The following is a 16,158-nucleotide window of genomic DNA, read 5'->3' on the forward strand; positions in this document are numbered from 1 at the left end:
TAATGCATCTGTAACTGCTGTATCTGTAGTTTCTTTTTTGCTGTTTTATTGAATTATGTTGATTTGTGAATTATTTCTTCTCAGGGCACCATTGAGAATGAGACCCTGGTCTTAATTGGATTCCCCTGAATAAATAAAAGTTAATACATAACTACAAATCTTTCTCTCCCATTCTTCCTCCAATTAATTTTCTCCTCTCCACTGCCTCAATCCCCATCTTCCCGAGCTTGTAAACTAACCCTTCAGACAATAAAAATACTTGCATTCCCTCCTCTCCCCCAGTCACATTCCTCCCTTTCTCCCTCTCTCATCCTTCTTGTATGATGAGTTCATTATGTTTTATACCAGTCATTATCTGATGTCTTTATTCAGGCAGGGAGCTGGGCTGGATTCTGCAACCTAGGCGTTTTATGAAGATGGAGAAAGGTGGTGTGTGTGTGTGTGTGTGTGTGCGTTCATCATGTGTGTCTGCGCATACTTTTATGTGTATGTGTGTATGTCTGTGTGTGTGTGTGTTAACCTTGACCAAGGGCATTGCAGAAGCGTTATGCCACCCTGGGGTCCCAAATTGCAGCCATCTGGTCTGGAGTAGAGAGCAGTGGATTGTGCTTGGGTCTAAGCATTACCATTGGCAGGTTAAAGCTCCTACAGCCCCTGAGATGGCAGTTATACTGGGCTTCTCCATGACTGGGACAGGGCCGTTAAAAACAAAACACTAGAATCGGCAAATATCTACAAATACTGTATATTCCTCCAAAATAAATCCTGAAACTCCTATATTTATTTGTTACACTGGCTTTTTCAGTCATAAGGAGTGTAGCAGAGCAAGGCAATGCAGGCTGATGTTAGTGTGTATTCAGTTTCCCCGTCATAGCTGTAATTTGGTTATCACTTATACATATGTTCTGAAAATCCAACAACATTCCAAAGATAAAACACTGAGCACTCTGTTATTTTTCAAAACTTTTAGCTTGTAGGTGTCTGTCTTATCAGACATTTTCTTCTTTAACCATTATTCACCCAGATAGTACCTTTCAGATAAAGCATTTCTTTCCCACCCGAGATGCTAAGGCTGACATTTGCACAGCTCAGACAGGCAGACAGGCAGGCTCTGCCTGTGTCTCAGACCATTACCGAGTGTGTGTATGTGTGTGTGTGAGAGATGTGGTGAGGTGGGAAGCCTGACATCCAGGCCTGGAGAGACACACACCAGAGGGACAGGCCACAGCAGGGGTTGATGGGAAGGCAGCTTCTCCAGGCGAGCGACTCCTGAAAGCCATGTCAGTGTCAGGGGATCAATATGTGTGTGACTGGGTAAAGGCTATCTGTTACACCTACTGTTTTACACACTGTCTCACAAACAAATCTACACACACACCGTCTCACATACTAACCTACACACACACACCGTCTCACACACTAACCTACACACACACACCGTCTCACACACTAACCTACACACCTCTACAAGTGAGACAGACAAAATGACAGTCAGACAAATGAATAAGAGGATGAACAGATGGACAGAGATACAGACAAGTAGACAGGCATTCAGGCAGACAAGCAGACAAGACACAGACCTTTCACACGACTACCTTCTAGACAAGCTTAGTACAACACAGACCATGCCGCCTAAGCACGGTTGTTCCACCAGAGGGCTTGGGTTGACCCCAATAATGAAACTACAGCTAGACCACATGCTAGTGGACAGTATGTCTCTCCATTTGCCCAGCCTGGCCTGGCTTGGCCCAGTGACCAGTGGAGCGGGATGGGGCAGGTCACTGTGTGGCCGTGTGATTGGAGCAGGGAGATCGTCACCTCTCTGAGCGTTAAATTCCAGCGGCCATAGAGATTAGAGCAGCTAAATGCTGGCTGGGCCATGGATGTGCCACACATAAGGCACATTCACAATGCACCTTAGCCCTGGGATAAGGAAGATTTTTGCCAGGGCCTAAGCAAGTGTTCCCGGGCTACATTTTTGTATTTTTACTCCATATACAAACGTATACATACAAACAACAACTTACAGACGCACACAAAGCATGACTACATCTCATCTGCCCAGACCCGCATGCTCACAACCCCATCCTTAGTCCCTGCGTTATTGTTTGCCACAGATTTTTTCATTGTGTTAATTAATGGTAGGATTGATTGATTTCCACATTTTTATTCTACGTTTTATCAAGATGAGTGATGAGAAAAGAATAATCCATCCCATTGGATATCTCACTACTCCCCCATATACCATGTGTTGAAATATGGAGACAGTATGTTTACATTGTAATACTTCTGACAGCCAACATTCTAGGTTCCAAAAGTTTCTATTTTGCACATACTAAAGTGGGCTAGCGCCAACCTTAGCCCGGGGCTGGCTGGCCCTGCCCTGGAGCAGGGTTAGCACCAAATTTTCGGGGTTAGCCCAAGAAACATGGTGCCAAAATAGTCAGTGTAAAACGGGGTCTAGAACAATACCTAGAATGCTCACCGTCCAATCACAAAAGCTGCATTGTCACTTAGGGGGCTAGGGGGCAGTATTTGCACGGCCGGATAAAAAACGTCCCCGATTTAAACTGGTTACTACTCTTGCCCAGAAACGAGAATATGCATATAATTAGTAGATTTGGATAGCAAACACTAGAAAGTTTCTAAAACTGTTTGAATGATGTCTGTGAGTATAACAGAACTCATATGGCAGGCCAAAACCTGAGAAGATTCCATACAGGAAGTGCCTTGTCTGACAATTTGTTGTCCTTCTGTTGCATCTCTATCGAAAATACAGCATCTGTGCTGTAACGTGACATTTTCTAAGGCTTCCATTGGCTCTCAGAAGGCGCCAGAAAGTGGAATGGGGTGTCTGCAGTCTCTGGCTGAAGAAAAGCAGGAGAATTTGTGAGTGGTCAGCCTGGTCAGAATTCTACATTTTTTTCTTTCAGCCTTTGAATGAATACAACGTCGCCCGGTTGGAATATTATCGCTATTTTACGAGAAAAATAGCATAAAAATTGATTTTAAACAGCGTGTGACATGCTTCGAAGTACAGTAATGGAATATTTTGAATTTTTTTGTCACGAAATGCATTCGCGCGTCACCCTTCGGATAGTGACCTGAATGCACAAACAAAACGGAGCTATTTGAATATAACTATGGATTATTTGGAACCAAAACAACATTTGTTGTTGAAGTAGATGTCCTGGGAGTGCATTCTGACGAAGAACAGCAAAGGTAATCCAATTTTTCTAATAGTAATTCTGAGTTTAGTGAGCGCCAAACTTGGTGGGTGTCAAAATAGCTAGCCGTGATGGCCGAGCAATGTACTCAGAATATTGCAAAATGTGCTTTCGCCGAAAAGCTATTTTAAAATCTGACATCGCGATTGCATAAAGGAGTTCTGTTTCTACAATTCTTAAAATAATGATGTTTTTTTGTGAACGTTTATCATGAGTAATTTAGTAAATTTACCGGAAGTTTTGGGTGAGTATGCTAGTTCTGAACATCACATGCTAATGTAAAAAGCAGGTTTTTGATATAAATATGAACTTGATTGAACAAAACATGCATGTATTGTATAACATAATGTCCTAGGTGTGTCATCTGATGAAGATCAAAGGTTAGTGCTGCATTTAGCTGTGGTTTTGGTTTTTGTGACATATATGCTTGCTTTGAAAATGGCTGTGTGATTATTTTTGGCAGGGTACTCTCCTGACATAATCTAATGTTTTGCTTTCGCTGTAAAGCCTTTTTGAAATCGGACAATGTGGTTAGATTAACGAGAGTCTTGTCTTTAAAACGGTGTAAAATAGTCATATGTTTGAGAAATTTAATTTATAGCATTTTTTAGGTAATTGTATTTTGCGCCAAGTGATTCCTCTGGCTGTTGACTAGGGTGGGACGATAGCCCAGGGAAGTCAATTTACATATACTTGTGATGCTTATAATTATTATGCACGTTATTTTGATTCATACTATTTCATCCTTCCATCTGGGGACAAAAACCTAAAAACTTTAATTAGTATGCCTAACAAAAATGGTTGCTATGCCGGCTGGCTAACGTCTTCTCAATTAGCCAACTAAAGCTTCAAACTCTACAGCTGGAAGGGCAGCAAACACTTCATTTTCATCTGTTTTCATAGTTTTTGTAATAACATTTAATTGGATATATCCATGATAATAATAGTTTTGCATGATTTCACCTAGATCAGAAAAGTTAGTTTGTTGACAGTATTCTCTGTACAGGGGCGAATTACAAAAGTGAAACATTGTTTCCGAGGCTTTTAAAAATCCACCTTTCCAGAAACAAGTCTCTCACCATTGCTGCTTGCTATAGACCACCCTCTGCCCCCAGCTGTGCCCTGGACACCATATGTGGGAGCGTTTGACAGTGATGACAGTGATGAGTGGAGGTCGTTTGACCGCTGACCCATTACGGATGCAGGCAATGAGGCAGTGATCGCTGAGATCTTGGTTGAAAACAGCAAAGGTGTATTTAGAGTGCAAGTTGGTTAGGATGATATCTATGAGGGTGCCTGTGTTTACAGCTTTGGGGTGGTACCTGGTAGGTTCATTGATAATTTGTGTGAGATTGAGGGCATCAAGCTTAGATTGTAGGATGGCTGGGGTGTTAAGCATGTCCCAGTTTAGGTCACCTAGCAGCACGAGCTCTGAAGATAGATGGGGGCAATCAGTTCACATATGGTGTCCAGAGCACAGCTGGGGGCAGAGGGTCGTCTATAGCAGGCGGCAACGGTGAGAGACTTGTTTTTAGAGAGATGGATTTTTAAAAGTAGAAGTTAAAATTGTTTGGGTACAGACCTGGATAGTAGGACAGAACTCAGCAGGCTATCTCTGCAGTAGATTGCAACACAGCCCCCTTTGGCCGTTTTATCTTGTCTGAAAATGTTGTAGTTAGGGAGGAAGATTTAAGAGTTTTTGGTGGACTTCCTATGCCAGGATTCAGACACGGCTAGGATATCCGGGTTGGCAGAGTGTGCTAAAGCAGTGAATAAAACAAACTTAGGGAGGAGGCTTCTAATGTTAACATGCATGAAACCAAGGCTACCACAGTTACAGAAGTCATCAAAAGAGACCGCCTGGGGAATAGGAGTGGAGCCAGGCACTGCAGGGCCTGGATTCACCTCTACATCCCCAGAGGAGCAGAGAAGTAGGATTAGGGTACGGCTAAAATCTATGAGAATTGGTCGTCTATGACGTCCGAAATAGAGAGTAAAAGGAGCAGGTTTCTGGGGGCGATAAAATAGCTTCAAGGTATAATGTACAGACAAAGGTATGATAGGATGTGAATACAGTGGAGGTAAACCTAGGCATTGAGTGATGATGAGAGAGATATTGTCTCTAGAAACATCATTGAAACCAGAAGATGTCATAGCATGTGTGGGTGGTGGAACTGAAAGGTTGGATAAGGTATAATGAGCAGGGCTAGAGGCTCTACAGTGAAATAAGCCAATAAACACTAACCAGAACAGCAATGGACAAGGCATATTGACATTAAGGAGAGGCATGCTTAGCCGAGTGATCATAAGGGTCCAGTGAGATTCAGAAAGCTAGCCGGGCCATAGGTAGCAAGCTGGCAGAAGATGGAGGGAGGTCTGGTTTTAGCCACCTCGTGCGTTTCCATCTGTAGATTAGTGGGGTTCTGTGTGGTAGGGGGGACCAGTCTAATTGGCAAAATAGTTATAGTGGCCCAAGAAAATTGTCCGATAGACCTATTCAGATAGCAGCCGATAAGACAGCTAACGATTAGCGGGCCCCAGATGGGCGTTCAGGTTACGTCGCGACGGAGTGGCCAGTTGGATAACTCCCTCGGGCAGATAATGTCGGTAGTCCAGTCGTGAAGGCCCGATGGGGCTCCGCATCGGCAGTAAAACGGGTCCAGATAGGTAATTGTAGCCCAGGAGTGGCTATATACACACACGGAACACGACAAGAGGAGGACAAATGAGAACTTGTTCTCAACTAGCCTACCTGGTTAAATAAAAGGTGAAATCATTTTTATTTTTTATATAAAAAAAAGTCAGACAGGCAAATTTGTACGGCTTTGTAAGTTTGTACGGTTTATACAAACCATCACTGTTGGAAATCAAATGCTAGGCTCGAAGCTAGAGGAACTAATGTGTTAATTAATGTATTTACATTTACATTTACATTTTACATTTTACATTTAGTCATTTAGCAGACGCTCTTATCCAGAGCGACTTACATTTCATCCATTTTTTTTTTCTTCGTACTGGCCCCCCGTGGGAATCGAACCCACAACCCTGGCGTTGCAAACACCATGCGTTGCAAACACCATGCTCTACCAACTGAGCTACAGGTTGCGTGTCGAGATAGAATGTTGGTTGCATGTTGTGTTTGTCCGTTAGCCCAGGGCTTTGGAATACAAGTATAACTAATGCTTAGCCCAGGGATAAAAAATGCTTGTTTGAGCACAGGCTAATCTAGCCCAGGGACAGTCTAGCCTGGGGCTAAGAACAATGCAGTGTGAAAAGGTCTATACAGGACTACAGGGGAGGAGGAGAGGAGATACACGCTTCTCTCTCCAGCCCTTGAAAATTGTGTGTGTGTGTGTGTGTGTGTGTGTGTGTGTGTGTGTGTGTGTGTGTGTGTGTGTGTGTGTGTGTGTGTGTGTGTGAAAGAGATAGAGAGAGCATGCACGTTTACTGTACATGTGAGTGTGAGCATGGATGTGTGTGGTATACTGATCCCCTCTCCCTGTAAACCCACTGTAAAACCACCTGAGTGTGGGGATTTGAAAATGTATTTTTTTCTCCCTGCTCTGCTAGATGCTGAGAATGTTATTAATCAGACTTACCTTGGCCTGGCCTCAATTCTGCGCTGCTGAAAAAGACAAGGGAGACAGCTGTTTTAATACAGGGGCCAATAACACAGAGGTCCTGTAGCTACACAGCTGGCAAACCTTCACAAATCAAAAGCTATTTACAGACACTTAGCAGTTCTTTAATGCATTCACACTGTAGGAATTATTATATACTTACTGTATATACCTGTAGATGACGAATACTACCCAAGGAGAAAAAAGGGTTTAAGAAAGTGTCTGAGTATGAGTGTCTGTGTGATACTGGCTTTGAGACAGTGCCTTAATGACAGCTTTACAGTGTGACTTAGTAAGCGTGTGACCGTTTTACTGAGTGACTGTGAGTGTGAGACAGTGGCTTTCACATATCATTGTGTCACATGAGAGGAGAGTAAATTAATACAGCGGTGGAGCTCTACTCTGACAGTAGACACTGTTCACACTTTAATTAGCAGCCACCAGCCCAGACACTAGCTAGAGGAGGACCACAGAGACTAACTATACAGCACTATACTGTATCTTCCCTCAAAGGGCCCTGAGCCGCTAATGCCATCGCTGCTTTTTATTAAAACAAGACAACAGAATACTGCCATATTTCTTCCCACTTAGTTCCCACTTTCTTACCACATCTCATTGGAATAGGTGCAGAATTCAAATGAATTCAAAAGGTGAATGTAAAAATAAGAACATATTGTGAGGCAGGGTGGTGTTTAGTTTACTATTAAACAACGGGTGGGTCTAATCCTGAATGCTGATTTGTTAAAAACGCATTCCAGTCAGCGACTATTCCACAAGTTACCACCGGCTAAATCTATGACGTTAAAATGCCTATTTACTCTGTTCCATCTGACTGCACAATCCACTGTCTCATACGCCCAACCAGGCAACTTATATACTTGATCTCCACTATAAAAAGCATCTAGACATTATCTCACATTTCTTTTAGACTAACATTTTGTTTTCAACAGCAGAGATTTGTATAAACCTTGCTGTTTGTCTCTCCAACATTTGCAACATTGTTTCAATATTCAAATTCGATCTCTAGCTGTCCCATAGTAATGAGTCGGGATGAGACAGACAGGCAAGCAACTTTTCTCAGCCAGTCGAAATCATGAATCAGCATAATTTTTATGGATCTATACAAAGAACTATCAACAGAAAACAGGTCAAACGAAATGAAGTGTAGCTAATTTGCTGTCTTTCCAGCTTCAGATTGAAGTGATTGTGTTAGCTGTGTTGTTGGCTAGCTCCTCTGAACAACAGTGTTCTGACGATATTGCACATTTTCTACAACAGTCGAAATCGCGCATCATTAGCTCATTGTTATGGATGTATCCAAATAAATGTCACTAGGAAACAGCTTAAACAAATGCAAATGCAGCTACTTTGCTGTTATTCTGGCTGCACTGTTTGACGTGACTGTAAGTTAGCCGTAGTTGGCTAGCTAGAAAGCAAGGGATTAGAACAGTGTCTCGGGCCTAACAAAACCTGTACCAATATATCCTCCAAACACCAGCTTCTCTGGCATTATCACTTAATTGTAACCCATGTCCGATTTAGGTGAAAACATACTGTAGAATGAGTGGTCTACAGTGATGGCAGTAATTGTTTAGTCACTATGAGCTTTACTTTCTAGACTATTGGTTGTCTAAGATCAGCCCCTCTGTCCCTCACTGTGAACCAGGTCAGGACCAGGTTAGGTCTGGTTCACGACCAGGTCAGAAAAAGGTTAGATTTGGTTCAGGACCAGGTCAGGACCAGGTTAGGTCCAGTTCAGGCCTGGGTCAACACAGTCCGCACACCTGGCATTTAATAATTGACTAATGGCTGATTGGACCAGCTGACTATACACTCCTCTGCCAAACTCATACACACACACACACACACACTTGCTCACACAAAGGCACTACTGTAACTTGCTTACACAAACAGCCACACGCATTCTAGTATGCACAATAACACAGACTCATACGGGTGCAAACACACCTCACACAATTCAATGGAATGCGTTTCTTTGTGTATTGATGCATTGGGGCATGTGAGAGAGTCAGTGTGCATGACTGTCTATCTGTATGGGTGGAGGCACTCCTTCCTGTCTGTGTCACTCTTGGAATATGTGTGAGTGTGACAAAAATGTGTATTTCAGAAAGTCTAATCGGTGTCTGTGTCAACACGATTATGTCTACTGTACACACATAGAGCAAATACATTTTGGTACTTTCCTGGCAGTCAGTACAGTTCAACGTAAGCATAGGTAAATGAGTGTGTGTGCTCGTCCGGATTTACTCTGCTATGTGTGTGTGTGAAAGTGTGTTTGTTCTCTGACTATTTGTGTATGCTACGTGAGGTGATGTGTGTGCATGTGTGTGTGTTCTGTGAGACAGCCTGAGAGATGGTTTCCTCCGGGGTGACAGATAAGTGCTCAGTAATCATGGTGTGTGGTGATTGGAGGGTAAACACAGCGGCGTACGTCTGTACAGCTGCTTACCTACTGCCCGCACCGCTCTCTATTGATTTAATGACAGATCTGTAGATTACACTGCAAAACAGGAGCCCATGCATTTCTGTAATACATGTACACAGCAACTGCCATAACATTCTTTATCAGTCTTGCCTCTAGTTAGACTAACTGCTTAGCGAGCACACACACACACACACACACACACACACACACACACACACACACAGAACTGAAACTCGCTGGAGAATGATTAGATTGTGTGTATAAGTTGGTGTTAAGGGCTTCTTTCTATCTCATTCTCCATTTCGTTTCTCTTGCACACCACAGAGATATAAATGCATGCACACACACACACACACTTTTTATTTGTACCTCATCATGCGCACGTATGCACACACACAATTAAATGTTTTACATCAGCAGATGTCACAAAGTGCTTATACAGAAACCGAGCCTAAAATCCCAAAGAGCAAACAATGCAGATGTAGAAGCACGGTGGCACACACACCTAAGTGCCACTGTAGGAGCTCAGACAGTCTCTCTCTCGCTGTCTCTCTCTCTCTCCTCGATGTCTCTAAGTCACAGCAGGCATTACACACTGCAGCAATGACTTCCAGGAGAGAACAAACAGGGCAACCATCACCATCCAATTAGGGCCTTAATGAACTCGGCCTACCACTGGCCCATTTCTCAAACCAGGAAACCAATCTGCAGGCCGGCCACAGCCATTAATACAGCCCACCTTTCCTCTCTCCCTGACTGCCTGACTGGGAGCCTGAAGTAGTTAAACTATAGCAGGTGAGTAATGGGCCAGCAGGATCTTTTAATTTAACCCTGTAAGTAATAAGAGCCTTCTCTTAACTAGTATGAGGGAGGAGGAGTGTGTGGAGAAGGGGTGTGTGTGCATGTGAGTGAGAATACGTACACAGTATCAGTCAAAAGTTTGAACACACCTACTCATTCAAGGGTTTGTCTTTATTTTTACTATTTTATACATTGTAGAATAATTGTGAAGACATCCTGAAAGGGCCTTCCCCAAACTGTTGCCACAACGTTGGAAGCATAGAATCGTCTATTATGTCATTGTATGCTGTAGCCTTAAGATTTGCCTTCACTGGAACTAAGCCCCAAACCATTATTCCTCCTCCACCAAACTTTACAGTTGGTACTATGGATTCGGGCAGTTAGTGTTCTCCTGGCATCCGCCAAACCCAGATTCGTACGTAGGACTGACAGATGGTGACGCGTGAGAATCCAATGGTGGCGAGCGTTACAACACTCCAGCCAATGCTTGCTATTGCGCATGGTGATCTTAGCCTTGTGTGCGGCTGCTCGGCCATGGAAACCCATTACATGAAGCTCCCGACGAATAGTTATTGTGCTGACATTGCTTCCAGAGGCAGTTTGGAACTTGGTCGTGAGTGTTGCAACCGAGGATGATTTCTACATGCTTCAGCACTCGGTGGCTGAGCCAATGGCTGAGCCATTGTCTCTCCTAGACGTTTATACTTCACAATATCAACATTTACAGTTGACCGGGGCAGGTCTAGCAGGGCAGACATTTTACAAACTGACTTGATGTAAAGGTGGCATCCTATGACGGTGCCACGTTGAAAGTCACTAAGCTCTTCAGTAAGACCATTCCACTGCCAATGTTTGTCTATGGAGATTACATGACTGTGTGCTCGATTTTATAGACCTGCCAGCAACAGGTGTGGCTGAAATAGCCAAATCCACTCATTTGAAGGGGTGTCCACATACTTTTGTATATATAGTGTATATACTGAACAAAAATATAAACGCAACATGTAAAGTGTTGATCCCATGTTTCATGAGCTGAAATAAAAGATCCCAGAAATGTTTAATATGCACATAAAGCTTATTTCTTTCAAATTTTGTGCACAAATTTGTTTATATCCCTGTTAGTGAGCATTTCTCACTTGACAAGATAATCCATCCACCTGACAGGTGTGGTATATCAAGAATCTGATTTAACAGTATGATCATTACACAGGTGCACCTTGTGCTGGGGACAATAAAAGGCCACTCTAAACTGTACCATTTTGTAACACAACACAATGCCACAGATGTATTTTGAGGGAGCATGCAATTGGCATGCGGACTGCAGGAATGTCCACCAGAGCTGTTGCAATAGAATTGAATGTTCATTTCTCTACAAGAAACCGCCTCCAATGTTGTTTTAGAGAATTTGGCCCTATGTCCAACCGGCCTCACATTTGCAGACCACGTGTAACCTCGCCAGCCCACGACCTCCACATCCGCCTTCTTTACCTGCAGGATTGTCTGACACCAGCCACCTGGACAGTTTATGAAACTGAGGAGTATTTCTGTCTTTAATAAAGTATTTTTGTGGGGACAAACTCATTCTGATTGGCAGGTCCTGGCTCCTCAGTGGGTGGGCCTGGCTCCCAAGTGGCCTATGCCCTCCCAGGCCCACCCATGGCTACACCCCTGCCCAGTCATGTGAAATCCATAGATTAGGGCCTAATGAATTTGACTTATTTCCTTATATGAACAGTAACTCAGTAAAATCCTTGAAATTGTTGCATATGTGTGGTGTGTGTGTGTGTGTGTGTGTAAGTGAGAATACATATCTGTGTATATTTGTTTATTTGAGTAATGGTGTGGGCATGTGAGAACTTAACCTTGGTAGAGATTGGTATGTAGAATAGGTGGTAGAGTATTTCCAGCTGTTGTGTGTGTGTGTGTGTGTGTGTGTGTGTGTGTGTGTGTGTGTGCAGTCAGAGGACATACACAGCTACACTTAAGCCCTTGGCTACGCAGTGCTAAACATGTTTACATCTAAGAACCCACCATAGTTTTATCCCTGTGATGGGTCAGTTATAAAGTCTTTGCTGCTTTACCCCCCAATGATTAAGGTTATTATATTTAGGGATGGTAAACAGATCCAAGATCAGTGCCTATAGTGGTAACATCTACCCTGACCATGGTGGTGTATAAGGGAGAGAGGCCTCACCGCTGGTCTGGGGCTCGGGCCAGGTGCTCCTCCCTGAACTAGGGCTGCTATTGCGGCCCCAGGCTGTGCCCCGGCCTTGTCCAGCTGGCCCAGCTGCTGTGTGATATCTCCTCCTGGAGCTGCTTGGTGTGGACGGTGATCTCAGCAATATTCTCAGCGGCGGCGGCAGTCAGGAATGCTTCCTTCAGGTCAACCAGGTGGAGGGTCCTCTTCTCCTCCAAACGAACCAGCCGGTAGAGGTCATCAAACTGACTGTTGACATACGACTCCAACTGCTCTGTAGACATCTGAAGAGACAGAGGGAAGGAGAAAGAGAGAGAGAGAGATATGCTAAATATTTCAGTTCAAATACTTTTGGAGAGAGATAGAAGGAGAATGTGAAGAAATTAGAAGAAGAAGAGGAGGATGAGAGGTTGCGATTGACAGTCTACAAACACTCGCCCCTTATTATAAATTAATGTTGTTTTTGTCAACAACACGTCGCATTCAAATGGTCTATAGACATGTTATTAGACGGACTATAAACCAGCCTTAAGATGGAAACGAAGGTGAGAGGGAGAGAGTGTGTTAGGAAGATGAAGGAAGAGAGGAAGAAGGTCAAATATGGAGAAGGTGAAGAAAGTGAGAGAGAGTACAGTAAGGTGAGGAGATACATTACTGTAATTTCAAATGAACTTGAATGAACTACCTTTGTAGGATATGAATTATTGAGATATAGACCTAAAACGGGGAAAAGAGACAGAGACGTAGAGAGCCAGTGCATAAATGTAGAAGTAAAAGAGAGATGAGGAGATTATAAAATAACAGAGGATGATGGGGTAAAAGACTAGAGCCAGAAGGTGACAGAGAAGGAGGAACGGAGAGTGACAGAAAGACGAAGAGAGAGGGATAGAGAGAGATAGACAAAGATTTCACTTTTGTTAATCATCTATTTCACTTGCTTTGGCAATGTAAACATATGTTTCTCATGCCAATAAAGTCCTTTGAATTGATTTGAATTGAGAGAGAGTGAGAGTGAAAAGGGGATGGGGCCTCAACCTCCTCTTTTTCTGTTTCTCGCTCTCGTAGTGTCATATTAATGATCTTCCTCTCTCGCTGTGCAGGGCCGGTTCAAGGCAAAAGCGACATAAGCGGTCGCTTAGGGCCCCCGGTCGCTAGGGGTCTCAACTTACTATTGAGAGTAAGAATAGTAGAATACACTAGGTGCAATTTCAAAATGTGGTTGTGCATCAGCAGTTTCTCTCTTGTTATGTCAGTCAGTGACAGTCACTCAATTAGTCATGTCAGCTATCACTTTTTAGATTGGTAGTTAGTCTAGCCAGCTAAACTTGTAGTAATTATGGCCGAATATCGACCGGGCATGTAGGAGCAGGATAGCGTTTTTCGTAATGAATCTTGTTCTAGAGGCAGCTCTGCAGAGTGGTCACTAGCTGGTACAGCCACAAAGTCATAAAAATCTGTTTTTAAACCTTAACCACACTGCTAACCATAATGCCTAACTAACCTTAAATTAAGACCAAAAATCTAAATGTTGGTTTTCATGAATTTCTACAATATAGCCAATTTGGACTTTGCAGGTGGCCTATCTCAGGGGAAATCACTCAGTTATGCCTCCAGGACAAGACTCATGACAATAAGAACGTGCCCAGGGGCCCTTACCTCCAGGGGGCTCCTATTGATTTTGTTAGTCATTCTCCCTCAGATATCATATTAACATGGCATAAATTATTGCAAAATGTGTAGAATTGCAGTAAATTAGCTGTAAAATTGCAAGTTGTTTATCTCTGCCCCATGGTAAAATGAGTAGAATCGCATGAAATGTGTTATACAACTGCTACATTTTCTCTCTGCCCCATGGCAAAATGTATACTCGAATTGCAGAATACTTCCTTTAAAAGTACAATATTTTCTCTATGCCCCAAGGCAAAATGTTTAGAATTGCAGGGAAAAACTAAACATTTTCTCTCCACCTTGAAGAGAGGGGTCACCAAAATGTTTTGCCGCAAGTTGGGAGGGTCTCCCAACCATATCTCACTTAGGGCCCCCAAAAGCCTTGAGCCAGCCCTGTGTCTGTGCCATGTGGTGGCTACCTGGCTGCAGCCTGGCATGGTGCATCTCCTCCCCAGGCTCTCCTCCATGGCTCCAGTCTGCAGATAGAGTCTTCAGAGCCCCTCTGCCATGCCATCTGTTTGGCTTTCAGGGCAATTGAACTGCTTACTGAGACTCCCTTTTAATCCATTTCCCATCTTAAAGGCCGCCGAGCTCTCTTTAGCTATGACTCATTAGAATATGACACCTCCACTAGCAGGCCCCTCACTGGGACGCCTCTGCCTCCAACACAACACGACAACGTAGACGGTGAAGCGTTGAGGAGCACCGCACAGCCCCCTGTCAAGGTCCCCTGGCACCCCCTATGCCCCTCAATGCCTTCACGTCATCTCACATCTTTATACCTCCCTTCCCTCCCACATCTACCCTCCCCTCCACTCATCCTTCCCCTCCCCTGATCCCTCCCCTCCCCATAATTGCTCCAGTGGAGCTGTTTCACAGAAGTTGACAAAGCTGGGGCATTGGGGACGAAAGTCTTGTCAGTTATTGGCATTTCTGCACAAGCAATCCGATTCTCCAAATTACTCCCTATCTCAACAAAGAGATGTAACATTTTGATTTACTTCCTTCATATGCGGGGAGTTGAAAAAGGTCCATCATTCATTCTGATTCCAGGCGATCCAATCACAGCAAATTAGTAGGCACAGAACCAGTGTACTGATTCTAGAAGTTACTTTTTCTGTCCCATTTCACCTATTGGCGGGCAATTCCACGGCAATGGAATTACGCTTTGGCTCTGATTTTTGACTTTGGCATACATTTGAGAAAAAAACCATTCATTTCAAAGTTTAACAATCTATAAAACTCTATATGGGTTCCTGAGTGGCGCAGCAGTCTAATGCACTTCATCTCAGTGCAAGAGGTGTCACTACCGTCCCTGGTTTGAATCCAGGCTGTATCACATCCGGCAGTGATTGGGAGTCCCATAGGGTGACGCACAACTGACCCAGCATCATCCGGGTTAGGCCGTCATTGTAAATAAGCATTTGTTCTTAAACTGACTTGCCTAGTTAAATAAGGGTTACAAAAAATACACAAGGACTACCTTGAATAAATTACACGGAAAATTTCACAAGAACTGTGTATATGTAAAGTTTGGTAACAGAGTTACAGTAAAATATCCCTCAGTTGTTTTAATGCGACCACGTTTTCCAAAAACGTTTAAATATACAATACCAGTCAAAAGTTTGGACACACCTACTCAATCCAGGGTTTTTCTTTATTTTTACTATTTTATACATTGTAGAATAAAAGTGAAGACATCCAAACTATGAAATAACACATTTGGAATCATGTAGTAACCAAAAAAGTGTTAAACAAATCTAAATGTATTTTATATTTGAGATTCTTCAAAGTAGCCACCCTTTAACTTGATGAGAGTTTGCACACTTTTGGCATTTTATTCTACAACGTAGAAAATTGTAAAAATAAAGAAAAACTCTTGAATGGGTAGGTGTATCCAAACTTTTTCTAAACTATTCCAATCTGTAAGTGGTTGAACTTATTTCACCCGTTATTGAGATTGTTGTTCCAATTTAGATGGTTTAGGTAGTCTCATATAGTAATCTTCTCTCGCACCCATTCTAACTGAGCTGTGGGTGAAAAAAGGGTCAAATTGTTGGCTATACTAACTGTGGCTGGATTCCAATAAGAATGATATACCACTTTGCAAGCCAGAAAAATGTGACTTGCCAATGTGGCCTGCAAACCAGGAGTTTCAGACAACTGCGCTTGGGTACAACGAGTATGTTAAAGTATGGT

General features: G+C 43.1%; 1 long non-coding RNA gene across 1 annotated transcript in view; it reads right to left on the reverse strand.

The window, feature by feature from the left end:
- The window catches only part of LOC115197308 (uncharacterized), a 78,361-nt gene that overhangs the window by 30,492 nt on the left and 31,711 nt on the right, over positions 1–16,158 (reverse strand). Inside the window, exons 3-4 of the long non-coding RNA XR_003878993.1 lie at positions 12,289–12,575; positions 6,827–6,852 (exon numbers count right to left, since the gene is read on the reverse strand). This is a non-coding gene — a long non-coding RNA (uncharacterized LOC115197308). The remainder of the gene's footprint in view (positions 1–6,826; positions 6,853–12,288; positions 12,576–16,158) is intronic.

Source organism: Salmo trutta, chromosome 7, assembly GCF_901001165.1.
Source record: "Salmo trutta chromosome 7, fSalTru1.1, whole genome shotgun sequence".
Classification (NCBI taxonomy): Eukaryota; Metazoa; Chordata; class Actinopteri; order Salmoniformes; family Salmonidae; genus Salmo; species Salmo trutta.